The sequence below is a fragment of the Elephas maximus genome, chromosome 2 (assembly GCF_024166365.1).
Source record: "Elephas maximus indicus isolate mEleMax1 chromosome 2, mEleMax1 primary haplotype, whole genome shotgun sequence".
Classification (NCBI taxonomy): Eukaryota; Metazoa; Chordata; class Mammalia; order Proboscidea; family Elephantidae; genus Elephas; species Elephas maximus.
The window spans coordinates 229666852-229694044 of NC_064820.1; the positions used below are offsets into that span (position 1 = coordinate 229666852).

The 27193-nt window shown below is 42.2% G+C and overlaps 1 protein-coding gene across 11 annotated transcripts in view; it reads left to right on the forward strand.

The window, feature by feature from the left end:
* ADARB1 (adenosine deaminase RNA specific B1) overlaps nucleotides 1-27193 on the forward strand; it is a 215279-nt gene that overhangs the window by 69828 nt on the left and 118258 nt on the right. For 4 of the 11 annotated variants that reach the window (XM_049875036.1, XM_049875039.1, XM_049875037.1 and 1 more), the window contains exon 3: nucleotides 15548-15755. The exons of the other annotated variants lie outside the window; for them this stretch is intronic. The gene's annotated coding sequence lies outside the window, so the exon portion shown is untranslated. The remainder of the gene's footprint in view (nucleotides 1-15547; nucleotides 15756-27193) is intronic. 11 annotated transcript variants of the gene reach the window in all.

Below are 27193 nucleotides of genomic sequence, written 5' to 3' on the forward strand. Positions count from 1 at the left end.
TGGACCATGGGCACCCAATGTTTTTGATTGTAAAGACTTGGAGATACCAGTTATCCTTGGACCCCTGTCATGGGTGGCTGTGTGACCTGAGTGGAGCTACCAGTCCTTAAGTCCCTGTTGTGGGTAGGTGTGGACCCTGTTTAATAGGCAAGGCAATATCAAACATCAAACACGTGCCTCTCCGCTGCACAGCTGAAATGGCTGGAGTCTGCCAAGAAGGGCCTATTCTCCTGAAATAAGCCCACACAGGTCCATGCAGAGGGGAAAGATACTCAGAGTCCACAGACCGTTTATGCCTGGAAAGGAGCTGCTTCTGTCCTGAGCTCCCCTGGTTAGTGGAGCTGGCCAATTATCTTTTCTCCCAATTGCAAATTTATTCCTTCTCCAAGGCCGGGAGGATGGCCCTAGGCGCTTAACAAGGCCTATCTCAGGCCCAGGGAATTTAGCCACTGAAGCTGGCTTGGGGGTGGGAGAAGGCGCGGTAAAATATACTAAAGTACTTAGCTTTTGCCGAGAGCCCCGTTCTTCTCGGGTTCCAGAGGTGTGAGTAGACTGTGTGGCTAGCTGCTTCTCCCTGAAGAAACTGCGGCCGAACGCTAGTACCAGCCCACCGCCCTGCTCTGGGAATGGTGCCTGAGGGCTCCCCTCCATTCAGGTCCAGTAACTCCTCTCCGCTTCTGAACGGTCTCTTCCTCCACCTGCCTCTCAGTTCGTTTTCTAAGCTTGCCTTTGATGTTCAGGGCTCCTAACTTGTCATAAATATACTCGTTTCATTTGTTTTTTCGGGTCACGTTGTTGTAAGAGGGCTCACCAGAAGCGTCTGTCTATTCCTCCATCTTGGCTCCGCCTCTTGATGAGGGTACCCTTTTAATTTAACTACTTAAAAAACCACTGTAGTAATCTCACCCAGCACATGGTAAAAAAAAAAAAAAAAAAGAACAAAAAAAATTAAAATACATAAGCGAGATGAAAAGTTGACAAGTCCCTCTTTCTTTCCCTTCTTTCCAGAGGTAAGCAGTTTACAGTTTGTGTTTTTGTCCTCTTTTTAAATTCTTCACCATAACTTTATGTAACTCTTCTATAAGTTCATGTGGGAAGTCAATAAATAGTGCCTCTCCAGCTCTCAATTTTTTGTGAGTTACGTTTTTAGATTTACATTGACAAGCTTTAAAACATTTTTAGCCTGTTTCTCATCTATCATTGGGCACTCCATGCTTTTTGTATAGGTTGAGTCTAAATATCAATATGAGGAAATCAGCATTTACAGTATTAGGGTAATGTAATATATTTCAGTGTAGAACCAGCTGGCGCTATTGGACCCATCAAGCGAAAAATGTAATTCTCTATCACAAAACCCTTGCTAGTCAAAGGATAATGTTCCAAGGTCAAATGGGACCCCTTTTTCCAGGCTTCCTCCCTGCTTCTAGTGTACAGTCATGGCTGGGGTTTCTCATGTCCCGTGATTCCCTGTTTCTTGGGTTCTGTGTTTGTTTTGGTTCAGTTCCTACTTCATCAGCTTCTTTGCAGAGTGCGTGGCTGGTAGACTTCTTGAGTTCTTGCATCAGTTTCTCCCCGAGATTATGGTCCTCCAACACCCTTTTAACGTGGTATTGAAGTTGCTCAAGAGGTTCCTTCCGCCAAAGATTAGGCAGGTCTATAGAGCAAACAGTAACACGCATGAGGAATGTACTTCATAGTTGAGTCATGTGTAGGAGACCAATGGGCACATGAGCCCAAAAGCAAAGAGAAGAAGGCAGGAAGGGACAGGAAAACTGGACAAATGGAAACAGGGAACCTGAGTCGGAGAAGGGGAAAGTGTTGATACATGGCGGGGTTGGCAACCAATGTCACCAAGCAATTTGTGTATTAATTGTTTAATGAGAAAGTAGTTTGTCCTATAAACTTTTACCTAAAGCGCAATTAAAAAAAAAATTACTTGGGGGAAAAAAAAGCAATTATTTTGTTCCCGTACTTGATTGATAATTTGGCTGGGTCTAGAATTCTAGGTTGATGTAAATTTCCCTTTGAACTCAGAAAATATTCTCTGTTACTTTCCAGAGTCTGCTGTTGCTTATGAGAAGTCAGATGTCAGTTTGATCCTTGTCCTTTTGTAGGTAAACCTCTTCCTTCTATCGTCCCTCCCTCTCCCTGTTGCCTTAAGAACTGAGGATTTGGTTTGGAATTACCCTAAGCTCTGATCCACTTCTCTTTCTGTACTCATATCCCCCTTTGCCCACTTGGAAAATTTCCTCCTTTCTTTGGAGAACAATTCTCAGGTTCAGCCTAGGAATGAAAGTCTTACCCCGTGGCTTTGTTTCTGGGGGAGGCCGTCCCTGACTTAGTCATCTCTGCAGTTTCCTCTGTTCTTTCCTTTTCAGCTGATCACATCAGCTTTGTGCCTTAAATGGAGTCCCTGGGTGGTATAAACGGTTAACACACTCTGCTGCTAACTGAACGGGTGGAGGTTCAACTCTCCCTGGAGGCACCTCTGAAGAAAGGCCTGGTGAGCTACTTCAGAAAATCGGCCGTTGAACGCCCTGTGGATCACACTTCTACTCTGACACACATGGGGTCACCACGAGTTGGAATGAACTCGATGGCAGCTGGTTTATGCCTTAAACATCTGTTCCAGCTTTCTGGTCTGCTGCTGAGCCCCTTTGTGATTTTTTTCAGTGCTATTATGGCCCATTGACCACCAAAGGTATCTTTTTTGACATTTTGACCGAGCCTTGGGAAGAAGGGAAAAAAGATACATGCTTTATCCCCATTTTGAATTCAAAGTCTTTTTAGGTTACCCTTAGAAAACAACAGGAGTCCCTGCCTAGAGCCCTTTCACAGTGGCTGTTCTCATTCTCCAGTGGAAAAATTGCTCTGCAGTATCAAAGATTTGGGAAAAATTAAGCCAGTTCCAGTAAGTTTGTCAGCAGCATATATAAATCCCTTATAAGATGTGTTGTACTTTTATGTATTGTTTTATGTTACATATGAGTGTTCCATAAACATAAAAAGAACTGGATAATTTTGTTACACTTAACCATGATAGTGTGTTGCACTGTCTTAGTACGTCACAAAGAAATAAATTAGAATGTGGGGAAGTTTCTGTCCATCTGTTTTGCAATAAAGATGGAGATGATTTATGACGCTTATGAGTTTAAATGGTTCAAAAAAAAAAAACTACTGATGTTATTTTTATCACTCTATACCCAAACAACTGCTATTAAGCTAAAATGACAATGATAAAATGAAACTAACAATACATTATAAGTATAAAAGCAACAGTGGAGTCCATGGTAAATTAAAGTCCCCACTGATAGCAAGTTGTTCTTTCTGGAGCTAGGGGATAGTGGCCATCTGCATGTGTGCTGTGTGGGGGAGCTTTGGAGCCTACCATGGCAGCCATGCTCTGGAATAAATTAGATCCCAGGAATCTCTATTAACACCCAAGTTTAAAACCAGAAAACCAAACCCATGGCCATTGAATCAATTTCAACTTATAGCAACCATATAGGACAGAGTAGAACTGCCCCGTAGGGTTTCCAAGGCTGTAATCTTTATGGAAACAGACTGCCACATCTTTCTCCCTAGGAGCGGCTGGCAGGTTCAAACTGCTGACCTATGGGTTGGCAGATGAGTGCTTAACCACTGCGCCAGCAGAGCTCCTGCCCCAAGTTTAGTGCCCCTTAATAACTTGCTGTGTCAGTTGTTGTTAACAAGCCCTTAGTTGTATTGAAAAGGAAAAGGCTGTGGAATTTTGTTGGTTATGAACTGAAGAAAGGACGTAGGTTTTGGATCAGTTCACAATCCCTCAAGAGGGCTGACTTTGGATTGTGCTACAGAAATCCTTCTGGACATCTGAGATCTCAGTCTTTTTTGGATGTTGGGGTTTTTTGAGCATCTGTTTAAAGAGATGTACATTTTCACTAGAAAACTGTATCTGTGCATAAAAACACACTATTTTGTATATAGTTTTGCAGTTTGCATGGACTTCCTGAAGCCCATTGATAAACCCTAGATAAGAATACTAGAGGGCAGCACAACTGGGCTAAACCAAAAGCAATGAAGTTTCCTGAATAAACTGAATGCTTCGAAGGCCAGTGTAGCAGGGGCAGGGGTCTGGGGACCATGGTTTCAGGGGACATCTAAGTCAATTGGCATAATAAAATCTGTTATGAAAACATTGTGCATCCCACTTTGAAGAGTGGCATCTGGGGTCTTAAATGCTAGCAAGCAGCCATCTAAGATGCATCAATGAGTCTCAACCCACCCAGATCAAAGGAGAATGAAGAACACCAAGGTCACAATGTAATTATGAGCCCAAGAGACAGAAAGGGCCACATGAACTAGAGATTACATCATCCTGAGACCAGAAGAACTAGATGGTGCCCAGCTACAACCGACGATTGCCCTGACAGGGAATGCAACAGAGAACCTGTGAGGGAGCAGGAGAGCAGTGGGATGCAGACCCCAAATTCTCGTAAAAAACCAGACTTAATGGTCTGACTGAGACTAGAAGGACCCCAGTGGTCATGGCCCCCAGTCCTTCTGTTGGCCCAGGACAGGAACCATTCCCAAAGCCAACTCTTCAGACATGGATTGGACTGGACAATGGGTTGGAGAGGGATGCTGGTGAGGAGTGAGCTTCTTGGATCAGGATGACACTTGAGACTGTGTTGGCATCTCCTGCCTGGACGGGAGATGAGAGAGTGGAGGGGGTTAGAAGCTGGTGAAATGGACAAGAAAAGACAGAGTGGAAGGGAGGAAGTGGGCCGTCTCATTAGGGGGAGAGTAATTGGGAGTATGTAAAAAAAAATTGGGAGTATGTAGCAAGGTGTATATAAGTTTTTGTGTGAGAGACTGACTTGATTTGTAAACTTTCACTTAAAGCACAATAAAAATTATTAAAAAAAAAAAAGAATACCTGCCCTAGATAGGATTGCAAAGCCCCTGTTTCTCTCTCATCATGGCACCTGGGGGTCCTCGCATATGTGGACAACAAAGTCCCCAAGGTTAGGTATCTAACGCTCACCTTCTTCTTTGGCACTCTTCATGATAACCTGATGACAGAATGTACTAGAATCCTCTGCAGACACCATACCCAGTGCATACTCTGAGTAAGCTGTGTTGCTCAACTCCCCGGCAAGAGAAGGAATGCCTGGAGGCATGCGAGTGCTTGGTCATTATTTTCATTATTGGCAAGAACGTTTGTTTTCATTTTATGAGCTTCTTTATTTCTTCTTTCCCCTCTGTTTTTAGTAATTTTCTAAAGGTTGAGTGCATTTTTTGAGCAAAGTGTCAGGTTTATTGTACTAATGAAATTTAGGAAAATACCAAGTTGAATTATTGAAGAGTCTGAGTTAAGGAATACTTGAATAGAAATGTCACTGTATTAAATTTAACAAACGACAGTAATAAGCAAGGCCAGTAAAATACCGTGCACTGCTGAATCATATGTACTGGTGATTAGAGAAAATTGGTTTATACTTAACATACCCTTGGTTATAAACAAAGGGCCCAAAGAGTGTGGAAGGTCCTTATGAATCTGTCTTCCTTGGCAATTAGTTATATTAGTGAGTTAAGCTTCACCTTCTGCAGTTTGTTGTGCTGTGGTGGCTTGCATGTTGCTGTAATGCTGGGAGCTGTGCCATCAGTATTTCAAATACCAGCAGGTTCACACATGGTAGACAGGTTTCAGCCAAGCTTCCAGACCAAGATAGACCAGGAAGAAGGACCTAGCAATCGTCACAACTGGACCAATAAGCAACATCATGATAAATGGAGAAAATATCTAAGTTGTCAAGTATTTCATTTTACTTGGATCTGTAATCAGTGCCCATGAAAGCAGCAGTCACGTAATGAAACAACACATTGCACTGGGCAAATCTGCTGCAAAAGACCTCTTTAAAGTGTTAAAAAGCAAAACTGTCACTTTGAGGACTCAGGTGCACCTGACCCAAGCCATGGCATTTTCTATCGCCTCTCATGCATGTGAAAGCTGGGCAGTGAATAAGAAAGACTGAAGAAGAATTGATGCCTTTGAATTATGGTGTTGGCAAAAAATATTGAATATACCATGGACTGCCAAAAGAATGGATTAATTTGTCTTGAAAGAAGTACAGCCAGAATGCTCCTTAGAAGCAAGGATGGTGTGACTTCATCTTACATACCTTGGACACGTTATCAAGAGGGACCAGTCCCTGGAGAAGGACATCATGCTTGGTAAAGTAGAGGGTCAGTGAAAAAGAGGTAGACTCTAAACGAGGTGGACTGACACAGTGGCTGCAACAATGGGCTCAAACATAAAGATTGTGAGGATGGCGCAGGACTAGACAGTGTATTATTCTGTCATACACAGGGTTGCCATGAGTTGGAATTGACTCGATGGCATCTAACAACAGTAAGTTTGGATAACTAGTTATCTAACAGTACTAATAACTGCTATTATGGGGTGCTTAGTGTGTGCCAGGCGCTGTGCGAAAGTGTTTCACATGCATCCTGATGTAACCTTCACAACAACCACATTGCGTATTTGTTATTATTCTGATTTTTAGGTGAGGTCACTGAGGTACAGAGAGGTCAAGGAGCTTGCTCAATGATAGTAAGATGTGGAACTGATTTGAATCCAGGTCGTTCTGATGCCAGGACTATGCTCACTGTGCCATTAAAGATTCCTCCAAAGACTCATTAATTTGATTTCTTAATAAAGTATTAATAAAGGAAGGCTTTTTTTTTTTTTAATGTAATTCAGACATCATAGCAGTTTATAACGATTTTAGTTGTAAATGCATGGGAGATGTTGAAGGCACTTTAAAAAAAAATTTTATTGTGCTTTAAGTGAAAGTTTATAAACCAAGTCAGTCTCTCAAACAAAAATTTGTATACACCTTGCTATATACTCCTGATTGCTCTCCCCCTAATGAAACAGCACACTCCTTCCCTCCACTCTCTCTCCTCGTGTCCATTCAGCCAGCTTCTGACCCCCTCTGCCCTCTCATCTCCCCTCCAGGCAGGAGCCGCCCACATAGTCTCATGTGTCTACTTGATCCAAGATGCTCACTCATCACCAGTATCAGCTTCTATCCCATTTTCCAGTCCAATCCCTGTCTGAAGAGTTAACTTTGGGAACGGTTCTTGTCCTGGGCTAACAGAAGGTCTGGGGACCATGACCACTGGGGTCCTTCTAGTCTCAGTCAGACCATTAAGAATGGTTTTTTACGAGAATTTGGGGTCTGCATCCCACTGCTCTCCTGCTCCTTCAGGGATTCTCTGTTGTGTTCCCTGTCAGGGCAGTCATCGGTTGTAACCAGGCACCATCTAGTTCTTCTGGTCTCAAGATGATGTAGTCTCTGATTCATGTGGACTTTCTGTCTCTTAGGCTCATAATTACCTTGTGTCTTTGGTGTTCTTCATTCTCCTTTGCTCCAGGTGGGTTGAGACCAGTTGATGCATCTTAGATGGCTGCTTGCTAGCATTTAAACCCCAGATGCCACTCTCCAACGTGGGATGCAGAATGTTTTCTTAATAAATTTTATTACGCCAGTTGACTTAGCTGTCCCCTGAAACTGTGGTTCCCAAACCCCTGCCCCTGCTACACTGGGCTTCAAAGTGTTCTATTTTATTCAGGAAGCTTCTTTGCTTTTGGTTTAATCCAGTTGTGCTGACCTCTCCTTTATTGTGTATTGTCTTTTCCTTCACCTAAAATAGTCCTTATCTACTATCTAATTAGTGAAAACCCCTCTCCCTCCCTCCCTCCCTCCCTCCCTACTCTCGTAACCATCAAAGAATATTTTTTTCTCTGTTTAAACTATTTTTCGAGTTCTTATAATAGTGGTCTCATATAATAATTGTCCTTTTGCAACTGACTAATTTCACTCAGCATAATGAGAAGGAACTTGTTCTAGTCTCACTAAAGCTAGATCAAATACTAGTTTTCATTAATAATGTGCAGATAACCTATTAAGTTTGTAATCCTAGCACCAATTATTGAAAAAAAGAAGTCTTTCTCCATGGCACTGTGTTGCCTCTTTTGTGGCTCAGGTGGATCTGTTTCTGTACTCTGCGTGCCAGTGGCCTATTTGTCCTGTCATTGTGCTAGTGCCACATTGACTTAATTGCTGTGGCTCCGTCGTGTGACTGTTCTGTAGTTGCAGGTTGCCAGCTTTGCTCTTGTCTAGTGATCTTGGACCTTTACATATTCATATAGTTTAACCAGCCTGTCAGTTTATACACACACACACACACTTTCTCATCCATCCACCCACCCGTCTATCCATCCGTCCACCCCGCCCATCCGCCCACCCATCTATCTGTCCATCTGTCCGCCCACCCGCCTGTCCGTCTGTCTACCTACCCACCCACTCGTCTATCTATCCATCCATATTTAGACAGACTTAACATTTTATATATTGAGTTTCCGGTATCCAGGCATATCCCTTTGTTTGTGTAGTTAATTTTTTTCACTAATATTTGGTAGTTTTCTCTATAGAGATCGTACTTTTTTTTTAGACTTATTCTTAGCTATTTGATTATTTTAAATGTTATCATAAATGATTTTTTTTTACGTTTCTGGTTTCTACATGTTTATTGTTAGTATATAGGAAATGACCTTGCTAAATTTACTTACTAATTCTGATTATTAGTCTGTGTGTTATTTTGGATTTTTTGTATATGTAGCCCTATTATCTGCAAATAATGAGTTTCAGTTTTTTCCTTTTCAGTCCTCAATCTTTTTAGCTTTTTTTTTTCTTTTTCCTTTATCGCACTGGCTAGCTTGCATATCACAAAGTTGAGCAGAAATGGTGAGAGTTTGCCTCCTTGTCTTTTTCCCAGTCTCAGGGAGAAAACTTTCAATATTTGACCAGTAAGTATGATTTATGCTGTAGAGCTATTGTTTTATTTCTTTTTTCAAGGGTCCACTTTATCAGATTAAAGAAATTCCTTTATATTACCATTTTGGGGAGAGTTTTCATTCCAAGTTATGAGTGGAGGTTAAGTTTTATCGAATTCTTTTTCTGAATCTAGTGAAATGATCACGAGGTGTTTCTTCTGTTAATACTGTGCGTTGATTTATTTTCAAATGTTAAAGCCAACTGCGTGTTTTGGGTATACATTCAGCCTGGTTTTGATGTACTGTCTTTTATATATCGCAGGATTTAAATTTGCTAATGTTTATGTTTTCTGTGATGATGTTTGGAAGAGAAGTCGGCCACCAATTTTTGACCCCTGTAACGTTCTGGAGAGGTTTTACTACCAAGGTTACACTGGTCTTATAAAGAGAGTTGGAAGTATTCCCACTCTTTCTGTTGCCTGCAGCAGTTTGTATAAGATTTGTGTTTTTATTTTATACAGTCCATGTTTCTACATATACTTCTTTTATCGTCATTCTTTTTTTTTTTTTTTTTTTGCCACTTATGCTATCTCTTTGAGATAACTTTTCTTCTTCTGAAATATATCCTTTAAGATTTCCTTCAGTGAGGGTCTGCTGGGGGCAAAATATCTTGGGTGTCGTTTGTCTGAAAACTTCTTGATTTTATCCGTATTGTGAAAGGATTCTTACTGAGTGAAGTCTGTTTTCTCTCAGCACATTTAAGATAGTGTCTACTCTGCTGACTTCTTTCATCCCTCTTTGCTCTGGGGGAGTTAGCCGTCAGTGTCACCTCTGCTCCTGCAGCTGCTTTGCTTCATTTTCACTGACATGTGTCTGGATTTCTATTTATTTTTGTTTATTCTGCTTGGGGTTGGGCATCTCGAGTCTGTTTTTGTTAGATCTTCTCACTCTATCTTCCATTTCTTTCATCTCTTTGGATTTCTGGGCTACATTCTCTTATTACTTTAGGTCTACCTCCCAGTCTACTAATTTTCTCTTCCGCTGTATCTAATATGCTGTTAAAACCTGCCCATTGAGTTTTTAGTTTTAGTCATTATATTTTTTTATTTCTAGGTCTGTCTGTTCCTTTTACAAGTCTAACTGACCATTTTCTGTGGCTGTTTTTTTATTTCCTTAACCAGTTATTTTATATTGTGTATTTGATAATTCCAGTGCATTTGAGGGTTCGTTTCTTCTGTCTCTTGCTTATGCTGGCTCTCCTTCACGTCCTGTTTCCTTGTGGAATTGTACCTTTTTATAAGCTACTTATTTTCCTTGGGAGACTATTTGTGTGAATTCTCTGAGACCTCAGATGATGGTGCATTTGTTTTGCTTCTTCCAACTGTCTGTGCACTAAAAAAAGTGCACTAGGTGTCCAGAAAAACTTTACACTAAAGTTACAGTTGGATGATTCTTGGAGCACCCAAGAATCCATGGAAGGTTAGCTTATGGGAAGACCTTTGCTGTTGTTAGGTACCGTAGAATTGGTACCGACCCATAACAACCCTATGTACAACAGAATGAAACACTGTCCAGGCCTGTGGCACAATTGTTCTTATGCTTGAGCCCATTTTTGCAGCCACTGTGTCAGTCCATCTTGTTGAGGGTCTTCCTCTTTTTCACTGACCCTCCACTTTACCAAGCATGATATCCTTCTCCAGGGAATGATCCCTTCTGAAAACATGTCCAAAGTATGTGAGATTAAGTCTCGCTATCCTTGCTTCTAAGGAGCATTCTGGCTGTACTTCTTCCAAGATAGGTTTGTTCATTCTTCTGGCAGTCCATGGTATATTCAATATTCTTCACCAACACCGTAATTCAAAGGTATCAATTCTTCAGTCTTCCTTTTTCATCATCCAGCTTTCACGTGCATATGAGGAGATTGAAAATACCATGGCTTGGGTCGGGTGCACCTTAGTCCTCGAAGTAACATCTTTGCTTTTACACTTTGAAGAGGTCTTTTGCAGCATATCTGCCCAATGCAAGTGTCTTGACTGCTGCTTCCATGGTGTTGATTGTGGATACAAGTAAAATGAAATCCTTGACAAACTCAGTCTCTTCTCCGTTTTTTGGTCAAGTTAGGAGAATTTTTGTGTTCTTTATATTGAGGTGTAATCCACACTGAACGCTGTCGTCTTTGATCTTCATCAGTAAGTGCTTCAAGTCCTCTTCATTTTCAACAAGCAAGGTTGTGTCATCTCCGTATCACAGGTTGTCAGTTGAATCTTTCTCTAATGCTGGTGCCGCGTTCTTCTTCACAGGGTACAGCTTCTTGATTATTTGCTCAACATACAGATTGAGTAAGTATGGGGAAAGACAACAACCCTGACACACACCTTGCCTGACTTTAAACCACACAGTATTCCCTTTTTCTGTTTGAACGACTGCTTCTTGGTCTATGTACAGGTTCCTCATTAGCACAATTAAGTGTTCTGGGATTCCTATCCTTCACAGTGTTATCCATAATCTGTTATGATCCACACAGTTGAGTGCCTTTGCATAGTCAATAAAACACAGGTGAACATCTTTCTGGTATTCTGTGCTTTCAGCCAAGATCATCTGATATCAGCAATGACTATCCCTAGTTCCACATCCTCTTTTGAACCTGGCTTGAACTTCTGACAGTTCCCTATTGATGTACTGCTGCAAACATTTTTGAATGGTCTTTAGCAAAATTTTACTTTTGTGTGATATTAATGATATTGTTTGATAATTTCCACATTCTGTTGGATCACCTTCCTTTATAATGGGCACAAATATGGATGTTTGTCAGTCAGTTGGACAGGAAGCTGTCTTCCAAATTTCTTGACATAGAGGAGTGAGCATCTCCAGCGCTACATCCATTTCCCGAAACATCTTGATTGGTATTCCATCAGTTCCTGGAGGCTTGTTTTTCACCAATGCAGCTTGGACTTCTTCCTTCAGTACCATCATATCTTAATCATATGCTACCTCCTGAAATGGTTGAAAGTTGATTCATCAGCAAGGTTGCTTTCTTTGGAGTCCCCTGAGGGCTGGGAACAGGTTTACTTCTGGTTAGCCCTTACTCTGAGGGTGTAGCTCTCTTTACAGGTGTTGTACTATTAGATGCCCCACCTTGGGCAGGCCAGAGCCCTTGGGCTTTGTTTTCTGTTCTTTGGGCCCTACCTGATCAGGTTCCTGTGTTGGCTAACAGCCTCAGCTGGGAGCAGTCTCATTGCTCCACTCACCTCCCTCATCTCCATCTCTTAAAATTGTTGACACTCATGTGGCCTCCCCACGTGCCAGGTAGTTGTGTTAGCATGGTACATTGTTAGCTCATCTCATTCTTCCAACAACCCTAGGAGGCAGGTGTTCTTGTGATCCTCATTTTATGGATGAGGAAAATTGAAAGAAGAAAGAGATGGAAGTCAAGTCAAGTTACTTGTCCAGGTTGCACAGCTAGAAGTGTCCCCGATGTAGGAAGCAGTCAGAACCCAGGGTGTGCCCTTACTGCTCTGCTGTGTAGCTTATCCTTGTATAGTTTTAGTGGAAGACTGGCTCAGGTGCCTAATAACTGCCATTGGGAATAAGAAATCCTCATTCTTCCTTTCTTTTAAGAATTGTCTCCTTTTCATCTCTCAATTCCTTTACCAAAAAAGAGAATCGTGAGCATTTTCTGTTAAAAAACTTATATTTAATACACATTATAAAAGAAAGCAAGGAGATGTATTTGAGATTTTCTATCAAAAATGACTAAGTTTCTCCTATGTAGACAATTCAGCTCCTTACAATGGATGCTGAATAATTTTCATATGTGAGAGATACTAATTTCTAGAATTTGATAAATAACCCTACTTTTAAGATAATATTACTATAAAAATTTGTAGATCATACTCTTTTGAATTTTAACTAAGAGCTCCTGAAAATTAGTTTGACATGAGTCTGATGCAAGAAGTCGACAAAAGTCATAGGTTGATGTAGCATAAGTATGTGAAGATAGAAGAAGCTTTAGCTTCACAAGTCCTTTAAGTCAGCTCAGGAATTAGTGATTTTTTTTTTTTAATTTTTATTGTGCTTTAAGCGAAAGTTTACATATCAAGCCAGTCTCTCACACAAAAACTTATATACACCTTGCTACATACTCCCAATTACTCTCCCCCTAGTGAGACAGCCCAGTCCCTCCCTCCACTCTCTCTTTTTGTGTCCATTTTGCCAGATCCTAATCCCCTCGTCTCCCCTCCTGAGTTAGTGATCTTTGTAAACTTTCTAAGTTTATTGTCAGTCTTATAGTCAGTCCCTGCTTCCCCAGGACTGGAGTTTACAGGGCTTTTCTGACTGGAATCTAGGGTCTCTGTCTAAGGGTGGGTTCTCTAGAGAAGCAAAACCAGTGAAGAGTACATAAATAGAGAGAAAGAGAGGAAAGCAGGGAGGGAAGGAGAGGGAAAGAGAGATTTATCACAAGGAAAATGGTTGTAGAGGCTTGCACGTCCAAAGTCTGTGGGTCTGGTGTCAGGCTGGAGGCTTCTCTTGACTCAAGTAGCTGCAGGGGCTGATGAACCCAATATTGGCAGGCTGATGGCTCACAGACTTTGGATGCTAATGAGTCAAAGATTGGCAGGCAATCGGCAGACTGCTGGCTCAAGTCCCAAGAACCAGATGTCAGATGATGACAAGCTGAATGCGGGATCCAGATTGAGCTTTGCCAGAATGTCTGTATATATATTGGATGCTAGGCCACACCCCCAAGGAGACTCCCGTTACCACTGATTGGCTGATCACATCAAATCACATCATGGAGGTGATTATATTATATCACAGAATGGAAGATAACTATATCATTACATAACTGCCAAATCACATCATTATATAACTGCCAAACTACATTACATAACTGCCAGACTACATCGTTATATAACTGCCAAACTACTGAGTATCATGGCCCAGCCAAGTTGACACACAACCTTAAACATCACAGTCTCTAACAACTCTTTCCATGCTTCAATTGATTTAGGTCTCTTGTTATTCCTTTGGTTACAGAAAGTTTCATGTGTTTGTATTTACATGTGTTTAATTTTTGCTTTCACTCCTTTTATTGCTTGGCTTTTGTAGCTTAGTCTATGTAGATGTATTTAGTTGTATTTATTTGGACTTTTGTAGTCCATTCCAGATTTTTGTGGGAGAAGGTGAGTACATACCACAGTTTACATGGACAGAATCATTCATCAGTCCTGTGTTGCCTGGGGATCTGATGATGGAAAGCCTGTCTGCCAGCTGCTGATGGAAGACAGCGGGAACCCTTGGGACGTACCCTCTCACTTTCTCTGCCCTTGTCTTGGTTCCTGAGGGCTTTTCTGTTGACCTTACTTGTTTCTTAGCTATAATTGAGTGAAATTGGCCTTAACTTTCAGGCCGGAAAAATCACTCCTTCAAAGCAAAAGAAAAATCATAGTGAAAACAACATGGCCGACTGTTGTTGTTAGTGTAAAGGAACTTGACACAGGTACGTCATTAATTATGTAAAACAAAAACCTCAGGACTCACCCAGTGAGATTTATAGACCTCTGTTAGCTCAGACTTCCGCTCCCCCCTGCCCTAACCCTGTAATAATGTAACTGAAGGAGCTCGCTTCAACTCACCCATCCCCAGGGTGAAAGATCTCCCAGGAGGGAGCAAGAACTGAAGCTGGAGTGGCTGCACACCGCCACCCTCTGACTTCCTCTCCATCTTTACGGCAAGATTCCGCCCCTCACCACCATCCTGCTCCCTGAACGAGATTGCTTCTCTTCTGAAATGGGATGGGCAGGTGTCGTGAGCTGAAGAGGCGATGTCAGTTCCTGACAGACCGAGGGAACAGCAGCCATGGTGACAGTTCCCTTGTGCCGCTTTCTTTCTGTGAAAATGCAGAGCCTGTGCCTGGTGTGGGAAGCATTGGATTCCTCTGGAAATGATCATTAAACAGTAAAATCTGGCCAGGTAAAGGGAAATCCCCTACTCTGTTTCATGATTCATTATATTGATTACATCAAGCTTTAATTTCCCATAATTTTTGTATTTTACATTGTTTAAAGTTAGAAAAGATAAAGTTTTCCCTCGGGTCATAAAAATATGTTTAACTATGTTCACTAATTCACTTAAAAAAAATAAAATGAGGGGTTTTGAAATATAAAAAAAAAAAAAAAAACAGCTTTATGGAGGTATAGGAAACCCTGGTGATGTAGTGGTTAAGTGCTACAGCTAGTATCCAAAAGGTCAGCAGTTTGAATCCACCAGCTGCTCTTTGGAAATTCTATGGGGCAGTTCTACTCTGTCCTGTAGGGTTGCTATGAGTTGGAATTGACTCGATGGCAATGGGTTTGGTTTTATGGAGGTATAATTGACATGCAAAAAAACTGCACATATTTAAAATATACAGTTGGATAAGTTATGAGACATCTGTGGGACCGTCATCACAATCAAAATAAATAATGAACATTTACCAAAAGTTTACCCAAAGTGTCTCTCCCTGCCTCCTGCACCCTTGGCATCTACCGTTCTATTTCTGTGGTTATAGATTATTTTGCATGTCCTGGGGTTTTCTATAAACAGAATCATGTAGTATGTACTCTCGTCTGCCTTCTTTCACTCAGCATAATTATTTCGAGGTTTATCTTAGTTTCCTAGTACTGCTGTAACAAAACACCATAAAGTAAGTAGCTCAAAAAGCAAAAATTTATTGTCTTTCAGCTCTGGAGTCTAGAAGTCCAAATGAGGGTATCGGCCGTGTTGATTCCTTCTGAGGCTCTGAGAGAGGGTCTCCCAGCTTCTGCTTCTGCCCTGTGGTCACATGGCGGTTTGTCCTCAGTCTAGCTCCGTGTCTGTTCGCCTCTTTTATAAGACACCGCTCAGATGGAATTAGGACCCACTCTGTTTCCAAAAACAGTCACGTTCACAGGTACCAGGGGTTAGAACTTGAACGTATTTTTGGGGGGAACACAATTCAACCCATAACAAGATTCATCCATTATTGTATCTATCGATAGTCCATGCTAAAGTAGTCTTTCTTTCAAAGCTGGCACAGAAAACACTGGGTAGTGTTTTGTTCCATTGTGCATGGGGTTGCCACGAGTCAGGGGCTGATTTGATAGCAGCTAAGAACACCAACATACTTTAATATACTTTGGAGGTTTTTATAGTTCAGAATAATTGGAGCACCTATCTTCTAAAATTTCCTTTTTCGCTCTGACTTTCTCATGTTGAAAATTGACAGAGCCAATTCCTAGGAGACTCTCTTATCTTCTGTCTCCCCACCTGTGCTGTCGGTCACGAAGCCCTGTCTACCACCCCTGCAAGGTATCACTGACATTTTCCCCTCCTTGTCATCTCTGTCCCCTGACTGTCCTTGCCGGCCTGCAGTCTCACTCCCTCTCTGCAGTGTCCCACAGAGTATCCAGAGTAAGATTTCTGAAAACACAGATGGGATTGCTCTGCTTTACAAAAGACTCCTCTTGAATCGCCGCTATCTCTGGCAGTGTCCACATTCCTTGGTGGGCAGAGAGAGCCCCCACTGTGTGACCCAAGCCCACCTCACCCTCACCTCGGCAGTTTATGTCCCAGTCAAAGTGATTCTCTGTGACCCTTCCTAGGCCCTCCAAGGCTCAGGGACCCCACTCCGTACTCATGGCCCCTCTGGGGGCCTCTCTGCCCCTATCCTTCCTTCTGTCCCAGCACTTGGTGATGGGCCTGCATGTCTGCCTCCGCACCTTCAGACCGTGGCACCCACCTCTGTGTCCCCAGCACTGCCCACAGGCTCGGTGGGTGCGACCTCACTTCAGTGAGGGCCTTCTGTGGTGCACTGATGCTTCTCTCTGTAATGGTTCTGGACGAGCTGCTTTTATTTTCCCTCCATTAGGCCAGGCTTTGATATACGTGCATTTTCTGTGATTGCAGGATGTGGTTTTAAAAGCTCCTTCCTTAAAGATAGTAGTGCTCACTGATACCAAGAGGAGGAGGAAGCGAGATTTAGTTGCTCAAAGAACTTTTGACTTTAATTTGATTCAAGGGGGAGAGCAAAAACCTTCCCCCATTCATTATTATAATCTGTGCTGGCCCTGGAGGGACAGTGTGAAATAGGGTGGGTATAGTTTCTCTTCTTCTTGAAACCTGGAGAAATGACACTACCTGCATGCACAGAAGAAAACCCAGGTGGCGCAGTGGTTAGGAGCTATGGCTGCTAACCAAAAGGTCGGCAGTTTAAATCTACCAGGCACTCCTTGGAAGCTCAACGGGGAGTCCTTCTCTATCCTGTGGGGTCGTTACGAGTCAGAATCAACTTGACAGCAGTGGCGTTTTTTTTTTTTTTTTTTTTTATGCACAGAAAGGATTTTATAAGAATCCATAGAAATTTGCATAAATATTGAACCAGTGGCATCACTGGGGCATGGGGGGGGTGTGTGGCGGCTACAGACAGCACCAGGTGACATTGTCAGAGGGGGTGACACTAAAATGAATGTCTGTAAAATTTTTGTGCAGTGTTTCAGCAGAAATTTATGATTTTTTTTAATTAAAATTTTTTTTTATAGTTAGTTATAACCAAAAAAAAAAAAAGTGTCGTAAGCCAAGCTTCATGTATTAATGTACCTACAAGGCTAAAACTCTATGCTCATTTACTTTCTGAACCTTCTAACGTGCTCTGGCCAGAGCTGTCGTTACTGCCCAATTACAGTGACTCTTCGAGTCGCGCGGTCTCGCCTGCACGCGCTCCAAGCACACACTGTTGTTTTCGTTGCTGCTAATGTTTTTGTAGTCCCTGATTTTGTCAGCTTTTCTGGTGTTAGCATGGGGTGCGACACCAAGAGTTACCTTACTGGGTGACACCAACCCTAGTGACACCGCTGTGTTCAACTGTGTAGCACACTTCTCAATGTTTAATAATGGCTTCTATTTATAATGCTTAATTAGTCCTAAGAATTAGTGCCCCACCAAAGAATCCCGTGTTTGCCTTAGTCCCCTTCAGTTGTTTCCTGTCTATTTGTTGTTCACTTGCCTTGAGCATATTATGCGTTCGTAGTTCTTGAAATAGTTCATATCTCTAAGCATCAGTGAGTCTGCTCATTTGCATGTATTTGTACAACCGAACACTTGTGTAATGATACTGGTTTTATGCATCTGTGAGGTAGAAAATGAGACTACTTATTTTTTGGCAGTGCAAAGCCCTGATTTCCACAGCTAATTAAATCATAATGATGAATATCACTTTAAAGGGAAATGCAATTGCTTCATTAATAAATACAACTACTATTGGCCCAGTCATTAAGTGCTGTGAGTGATAAATTTATTATAATAAAGCCAGTACTGGACTTGGTGTCAGTGCTAGGCATGTTTAATCTGAGATGTCCCGACTTTGAACAGTTCTGCTGTGGCATGTGAATTTCCTTTTGTTAGCTGATAGGTATAAGCCATTGTGGGAACCCCCCCAGCTGGGCTAGTTCGGAGTCGCACTATTTTCAGAAAAGGATTTCCTGAGTAGGAGCAGTCCCTGGAGAAGGTGCAGGAAAGGCGGTGGTTCTGGAGTTAGAGCTGAGCCGTCTGCCCTTGAGAACGTCAGCGGGGAAGGTCAGGGGGCCAGAGGTGCTGTTGGCATTCTTTTTGTCTGTCCTACAGGACTTCTTTTTCCTTCCTGCTTTCCATCTTTTTGGGTTATCCTCCAAACTCCTTGCCAGTTCCATATGGTGGATCAAGCCAGACTGAGAAGAGGGGGCAGGATTAGAATCCTCAGCCCTGGCTCTTTGGCTTGCTTCTTAGCACCCCAAACCATAGTTTTCTTCTCCTCTCTCCTCAGCTTCTCTTCGTCTCGTTTGCAAGGAATAGAAAACTGCTAGCTGACTCCTTTCCTGACTCTTTCCGTAATCTTGGTAGCCATTTTGCAACTTGGATTCTTTAGCTTTCTTAGCTTGTTATTGCAGAGAGTTAGCTGATTGTGATGATCAGGTGGTGGTTTTATGCCCTGAACTGTACAGTGATTACTTGGTTCCGCCATTAATGCATAACGCCCTGTGCAACCAATTGTCATTGGAGACAGTTTTTTGGTCCCACTGCTTAATTGATGGTTTTCTGATGTATGGTTATTGTGAGGTACATCTTTCCTAGAGAAGGGTGCGTATATAAAAGAAGAATTATAAATTGCATGTTCATCTTCACCCAGGTTAAAAAAAAGAGCACTGTACAACTCAAAAGCCCCCCTTCTGGGGCCTAGGGACCATGGTTTCAGGGGACATCTAGGTCAATTGGCATAACAAAATTAAGAAAACATTCTGCATCCCACTTTGGTGAGTGGCGTCTGGAGCCTTAAATGCTAGCAAGTGGCCATCTAAGATGCATCAATTGGTCTCAATCCACCTGGATCAAAGGAGAATGAAGAACACCAAGGACACAAGGTAATTATGAGCCCAAGAGACAGAAAGGGCCACGTAAGCCAGAGACTACATCAGCCTGAGACCGGAAGAACTAGATGATGCCCGGCCACAACCGATGACTGCCCTGACAGGGAGCACAACAGAGAAGCCCTGAGGGAGCAGGAGATCAGTGGGATGCAGACCCCAAATTCTCGTAAAAAGACCAGACTTAATGGTCTGACTGAGACTAGAAGGACCCTGGAGGACATGGTCCCCAGACCTTCTGTTAGCCCAAGACAGAAACCATTCCCCAAACCAGCTGTTCAGACAGGGATTGGACTGGACTATGGGATAGACGATGATACTGGTGAAGAATGAGCTTCTTGGATCAAGTAGAGACTTGAGACTGTGTGGGCAGCTCCTGTCTGGATGGGAGATGAGAGGGCAGAATGGACATGGAAATATACAGTGGAGAGAAGGAGTGTGCTGTCTTACTAGGGGGAGAGCAACTAGGAGTATATAGCAAGGTGTATATAAATGTTTGTATAAGAGACTGACTTGATTTGTAAACTTTCACTTAAAGCACAATAAAAAAAAAAAAAAAAAACCCTTCTGTTCCTCCTTGATGGCAACCGCCCCCCTCACCCATGGGCGTAGTTACTATTCTGTATCTTGAACTAATACCGTCCTCGCTTTTCTCGTAGTTATACTAGGGAAGCCCACATCCTAAGCAGTAGAGCTTAGCTTTGCCCGTGATTGAACTTGATGTAAATGGAATCATTGGTATATTCTTTCTTGTCCTTCTTGATCTGATAACGTGGTGGGTTATGTTAATTGATTTTCTTACATGAAATCATCTATGTATTCCCAGTGTAAATATCACTTGGTCATGCTATATTACCTTTCGAAAATGTTGTCTGATTGGGTTTACTCACCTTCTGTTTTGGATTTTTACATCTACATCTGAGTGAGTAAAAGATCAGACAGTATTTGTCCTTTTATGACCAGACCCCTTCCACTCAGTCTGATGTTCTCTAGGTTCGTCCATGTTGTGGCATGCTCAGGACCTTGTTTCTCTTGGGATTTACATTTTGTATAGCTTGTGTGCCCATTTCCTGCAAGGAGTGATTTTTTTTTTTTTCCTCCTAAATTCTGTAATGTCTTTTTTTTTTTTTTAATAACTTTTATTAAGCTTCAAGTGAACGTTTACAAATCCAATCAGTCTGTCACATATAAGTTTACATACAGCTCACTCCCTACTCCCACTTGCTCTCCCCCTCTTGAGTCAGCCCTTTCAGTCTCTGCTTTCTTGACAATTTTGCCAGCTTCCCTCTCTCTCTATCCTCCCATCCCCCCTCCAGACAAGAGTTGCCAACACAATCTCAAGTGTCCACCTGATATAATTAGCTCACTCTTCATCAGCGTCTGTCTCCCACCCGCTGACCAGTCCCTTTCATGTCTGATGAGTTGTCTTCGGGGATGGTTCCTGTCCTGTGCCGACAGAAGGTCTGGGGAGCATGGCCGCCGGGATTCCTCTAGTCGCAGTCAGACCATTAAGTTTGGTCTTTTTATGAGAATTTGGGGTCTGTATCCCACTGATCTCCTGCTCCCTCAGGGGTCCTCTGCTGTGCTCCCTGTCAGGGCAGTCATCGATTGTGGCCGGGCACCAACTAGTTCTTCTGGTCTCAGGATGATGTAGGTCTCTGGTTCATGTGGCCCTTTCTGTCTCTTGGGCTCTTAGTTGTCGTGTGGCCTTGGTGTTCTTCATTTTCCTTTGCTCCAGGTGGGTTGAGACCAATTGCTGCATCTTAGATGGCCGCTTGTTAGCATTTAAGACCCCAGACGCCACATTTCAAAGTGGGATGCAGAATGATTTCATAATAGAATTATTTTGCCAATTGACTTAGAAGTCCCCGCAAACCATGTTCCCCAGACCCCTGCGCTCCCTGACCTTTGAAGCATTCATTTTATCCCGGAAACTTCTCTGCTTTTGGTCCAGTCCAGTTGAGCTGACCTTCCATGTATTGAGTGTTGTCTTTCCCTTCACCTAAAGCAGTTCTTATCTACTGATTAATCAATAAAAAACCCTCTCCCACCCTCCCTCCCTTCCCCCCCTCGTAACCACAAAAGTATGTGTTCTTCTCAGGTTTAACTATTTCTCAAGGTCTTATAATAGTGGTCTTATGCAATATTTGTCCTTTTGCCTCTGACTTATTTCGCTCAGCATAATGCCTTCCAGGTTCCTCCATGTTATGAAATGTTTCAGAGATTCGTCACTGTTCTTTATCGATGCGTAGTATTCCATTGTGTGAATATACCACAATTTATTTACCCATTCATCCGTCGATGGACGCCTTGGTTGCTTCCAACTTTTTGCTATTGTAAACAGAGCTGCAATAAACATGGGTGTGCATATATCTGTTTGTATGAAGGCTCTTTTATCTCTAGGGTATATTCCCAGGAGTGGGATTTCTGGGTTGTATGGTAGTTCTATTTCTAACTGTTTAAGATAACGCCAGATAGATTTCCAAAGTGGTTGTACCATTTTACATTCCCACCAGCAGTGTATGAGAGTTCCAATCTCTCCGCAGCCTCTCCAACATTTATTATTTTGTTTTTGGATTAATGCCAGCCTTGCTGGTGTGAGATGGAATCTCATCGTAGTTTTAATTTGCATTTCTCTAATGGCTAATGATCGAGAGCATTTTCTCATGTATCTGTTGGCTGCCTGAATATCTTCTTTAGTGAAATGTGTGTTCATATCCTTTGCCCACTTCTTGATTGGGTTGTTTGTCTTTTTATGGTTGAGTTTTGACAGAATCATGTAGATTTTAGAGATCAGGTGCTGGTCGGAGATGTCATAGCTGAAAATTCTTTCCCAATCTGTAGGTGGTCTTTTTACTCTTTTGGAGAAGTCTTTAGATGAGCATAGGTGTTTGAGTTTTAGGAGCTCCCAGTTATCGGGTTTCTCTTCATCATTTTTGGTAATGTTTTGTATTCTGTTTATACCTTGTATTAGGGCTCCTAGGGTTGTCCCAATTTTTTCTTCCATGATCTTTATCGTTTTAGTCTTTATGTTTAGGTCTTTGATCCATTTGGAGTTAGTTTTTGTGCATGGTGTGAGGTATGGGTCCTGTTTCATTTTTTTGCAAATGGATATCCAGTTATGCCAGCACCATTTGTTAAAAAGGCTATCTTTTCCCCAATTAATTGACACTGGTCCTTTGTCAAATATCAGCTGCTCATACGTGGATGGATCTATGTCTGGGTTCTCAATTCTGTTCCATTGGTCTATGTGCCTGTTGTTGTACCAGTACCAGGCTGTTTTGACTACTGTGGCTGTGTAATAGGTTCTGAAGTCAGGTAAAGTGAGGCCTCCCACTTTCTTCTTCTTTTTCAGTAGTGCTTTGCTTATCCGGGGCTTCTTTCCCTTCCATATGAAATTGGTGATTTGTTTCTCTATCCCCTTAAAATATGACATTGGAATTTGGATCGGAAGTGCGTTAAATGTATAGATGGCTTTTGGTAGAATAGACATTTTTACTATGTTAAGTCTTCCTATCCATGAGCAGGGTATGTTTTTCCAGTTAAGTATGTCCTTTTGAATTTCTTGTAGTAGAGCTTTGTAGTTTTCTTTGTATAGGTCTTTTACATCCTTGGTAAGATTTATTCCTAAGTATCTTATCTTCTTGGGGGCTACTGTGAATGGTATTGATTTGGTTATTTCCTCTTCGGTGTTCTTTTTGTTGATGTAGAGGAATCCAAGTGATTTTTGTATGTTTATTTTATAACCTGAGACTCTGCCAAACTCTTCTATTAGTTTCAGTAGTTTTCTGGAGGATTCCTTAGGGTTTTCTGTGTATAAGATCATGTCATCTGCAAATAGTGATAACTTTACTTCTTCCTTGCCAATCCGGATACCTTTTATTTCTTTGTCTAGCCTAATTGCCCTGGCTAGGACTTCTAGCACGATGTTGAATAAGAGCAGTGATAAAGGGCATCCTTGTCTGGTTCCCGTTCTCAAGGGAAATGCTTTCGGGCTCTCTCCATTTAGAGTGATATTGGCTGTTGGCTTTGCATAGATGCCCTTTATTATGTTGAGGAATTTTCCTTCAATTCCTATTTTGGTAAGAGTTTTTATCATAAATGGGTGTTGGACTTTGTCAAAAGCCTTTTCTGCATCAATTGATAAGATCATGTGGTTTTTGTCTTTTGTTTTATTTATGTGGTGGATTACATTAATGGTTTTTCTGATATTAAACCAGCCTTGCATACCTGGTATAAATCCCACTTGATCATGGTGAATTATTTTTTTGATGTGTTGTTGGATTCTATTGGCTAGAATTTTGTTGAGGATTTTTGCATCAATGTTCATGCGGGATATAAGTCTATAATTTTCTTTTTTTGTAATGTCTTTACCTGGTTTTGGTATCAGGGAGATGGTGGCTTCATAGAATGAGTTGGGTAGTATTCCGTCATTTTCTATGCTTTAGAATACCTTCAGAAGTAGTGGTGTTAACTCTTCTCTGAAAGTTTGGTAGAACTCTGCAGTGAAGCCGTCCGGGCCAGGGCTTTTTTTTGTTGGGAGTTTTTTGATTACCGTTTCAATCTCTTTTTTTGTTATGGGTCTATTTAGTTGTTCTACTTCTGAATGTGTTAGTTTAGGTAGGTAGTGTTTTTCCAAGAATTCATCCATTTCTTCTAGGTTTTCAAATTTGTTAGGGTACAATTTTTCGTAGTAATCTGAAATGATTCTTTTAATTTCATTTGGTTCTGTTGTGATGTGGTCCTTCTCGTTTCTTATTCGGGTTATTTGTTTCCTTTTCTGTATTTCTTTAGTCAGTCTAGCCAATGGTTTATCAATTTTGTTAATTTTTTTGAAGAACCAGCTTTTGGCTTTGTTAATTCTTTCAATTGTTTTTCTGTTCTCTAATTCATTTAGTTCAGCTCTAATTTTGATTATTTGTTTTCTTCTGGTGCCTGATGGGTTCTTTTGGTGCGTACTTTCTATTTGTTCAAGTTGTAGGGACAGTTCTCTGCTTTTGGCTCTTTCTTCTTTTTGTATGTGTGCATTTATCGATATAAATTGGCCTCTGAGCACTGCTTTTGCTGTGTCCCAGAGGTTTTGATAGGAAGTATTTTCATTCTCGTTGCATTCTATGAATTTCCTTATTCCCTCCTTGATGTCTTCTATAACCCAGTCTTTTTTCAGGAGGGTATTGTTCATTTTCCAAGTATTTGATTTCTTTTCCCTAGTTTTTCTGTTATTGATCTCTAGTTTTATTGCCTTGTGGTCTGAGAAGATGCTTTGTAATATTTCGATGTTTTGGACTTTGCAAAGGTTTGTTTTATGACCTAATATGTGGTCTATTCTAGAGAATGTTCCATGTGCGCTAGAAAAAAAAGTATATTTTGCAGCAGTTGGGTGGAGAGTTCTGTATAAGTCAATGAGGTCAAGTTGGTTGATTGTTGTAATTAGATCTTCCGTGTCTCTATTGAGCTTCTTAGTGGATGTCCTGTCCTTCTCCGAAAGTGGTGTGTTGAAGTCTCCTACTATAATTGTGGAGGTGTCTATCTCACTTTTCAATTCCGTTAAAATTTGATTTATGTATCTTGCAGCCCTGTCATTGGGTGCATAAATATTTAATATGGTTATGTCTTCCTGATCAATTGTCCCTTTTATCATTATATAGTGTCCTTCTTTATCCTTTTTGGTGGATTTAAGTCTGTAATGTCTTTTGAGAGGTGATGGGTAGCTGGGTGATCTCTAGAGGTGACTGGCTGTGTCCCATGATTGCAAATGTTACTGTCATGTGCTTCAGGGCCCTTCCTCCATGGACGCCCGTGTTTGCCCCTCTTTGCTTGTCTTCATGCCTCCTGGTCCTGTGAATGCAAGATTGCCTAAAAAGACACTTGATCCAGGCTTCGATTAAAGGACTCCTTGGCTAATTTGGTTTTTGTTGGAAAATACGAAGTTTTCTCATAGGTTCAATTTTTTTTTTCTTTTAAAAGATCATTACTTCAAAGATTTTGTTTATCTTATAAATTGTGCTGTATGCGCACATCTTTAACACATTGCTGGTCCATTCTTCCTCATCCTCCATCTTCATCCTTCCCCCTTGCTCTTCTCCCTCCGTGACAGAAAAATGCCTCCTGTCTGGGGCAGCCTTTTATCGAGCTATTTTGTAGCCACTGGGCCAAGTACCCTAGTCTCCGTTATCCTATTTCGTCCTTTCAGGATGTGGAGATGTGTACAGCAACAGTGTGTGAGGAAATGAGGCCTGGAAGGTGTCACTAACTCATTCACTCCCTCACGCCCCTCAGCTATGGGCCGCAGAGCTGGGAGGGACCCCACGGCTCTCTCATTCTTGAGAGTTGTGCTGTCGCTATGGCCCCCTACGATACCCTGGACGTGCGGCCACCTCTCTCACCCTGTTTAGTGTGCGTATACTCAAAGGTAGTGCCTATGTTTCATTGTCACCCAGCACATCCCACCTGCTGTCTGCTGGGCCGTCACCCAGCACATCCCACCTGCTGTCTGCTGGGCTTGTCCTGATGCATGTCATGTCTGGCAGACAGTTCGCGGAGGCGAAACTTCTGGCCCAGGCTCAAGTAGTTGGCTGGTCACAGTGAGGGGGCCAGAGCGCAGGTTTATAAATCTCGTTCCATGTTCTTTGTGTTATGTTTGCCTTCCTCAGGTTAGTCAGTGGACTTTCTGGATTTTAAAGCTTCTAGAAGCGTGTCTTACTTTGTCGTGGGTTAATCATCACTCCTTCGTCTTCTCACCTTAGGATCTGTGTCCCATCTTAGCTGGGAAGCGCCAGTTGTGACTTGCTCTTACCTTTTCGTTCTCACATTCTGTTGCCTGGACATGTGTTGTGCTAGGTTACTGAGTGAGGGCAGGAGGGTGCTGAGCAACAGGAGGCCCAGTGATGCCTTCTCTTGACACTGGGCACCTTGGTGGTTCTCCTTAGCGTGGAGACCAAGACTGATGGGAAGGACTCCTGGTGAGCATGAATCGGGAATGGTGATGACTGGGGGTCATGAAAAAGCAGATAGTTCTGGATGTTTGGCCCAGAACCCTCTCAGCTGGACAGGATGCCTCTGTGACCCATGTGGTTCTTGGTGGTGTTGGTATAAGTGGAGGGAGCCCCCATGCTTCTCATCATGTCTTAGATGTCTCCCGTGTGGATGAGCCAATACCTGCTGAAGATGAGGGAGCCTCAGAGAGTAGGTCAGTGCCTATCCCTCCACAGTGACAGGAGCCACCTCGCGTCTGACACAGACGGCCCCAGTAGCTGCAGGAAGTTTGCCACAGTTAGAAGCTGACCCACACTCACACTTGACCTTGTCCTCACACCTGACCTCATTCTTCTGAGTAACCGTTTGGGATGCCACTTATTCCTGGATACAGCTTTCCAAAGACTTCCAGCTCTGCAGCCGAGAAGTCCACTTCAGATTTTCCTTCATTCTGATGTGGGGCTGCTATTCTAAAGGAAAATATTAACACTACATATGTTTTGTAACCTGAATATGTGGTGTTAATATTTTCCTTAAGAATATGCTCACATATTGAAGTATTATCTTTAATGACTTGCTGTGTGGAAACATTTTTAAGCAGAGAGGAAACAACATGGAGGATATTTGTCCTAGCCTTCTTGCTTCCGGAAGGATGGGTAGGCCTGTAGTCCTATATGTTCCAAGCCGGGCAGTAAGAGGGCAGGGAAGGTATCTATGTTGTCTGTAGCTATATGCTTCTGTATCTATCTCTACATATGCATGCATATGTGTGTGTCGGTGTGTGTGCACCCATGTATGCTTGTGTGTGCATACACGTATGTGCACGTATGCAGGTGATTTCAAAGCAGATGGTACACGTGTGGTGTCGTGTGAGGTTCCTTAGCTTGTGGCCTGGTGCTCCTTTATGTGGGTGTGCAGGACTGTCAAAAATCCGATCGTGGATACGCATGTCACACGTGCACCGACCTGTGCGGGCCGG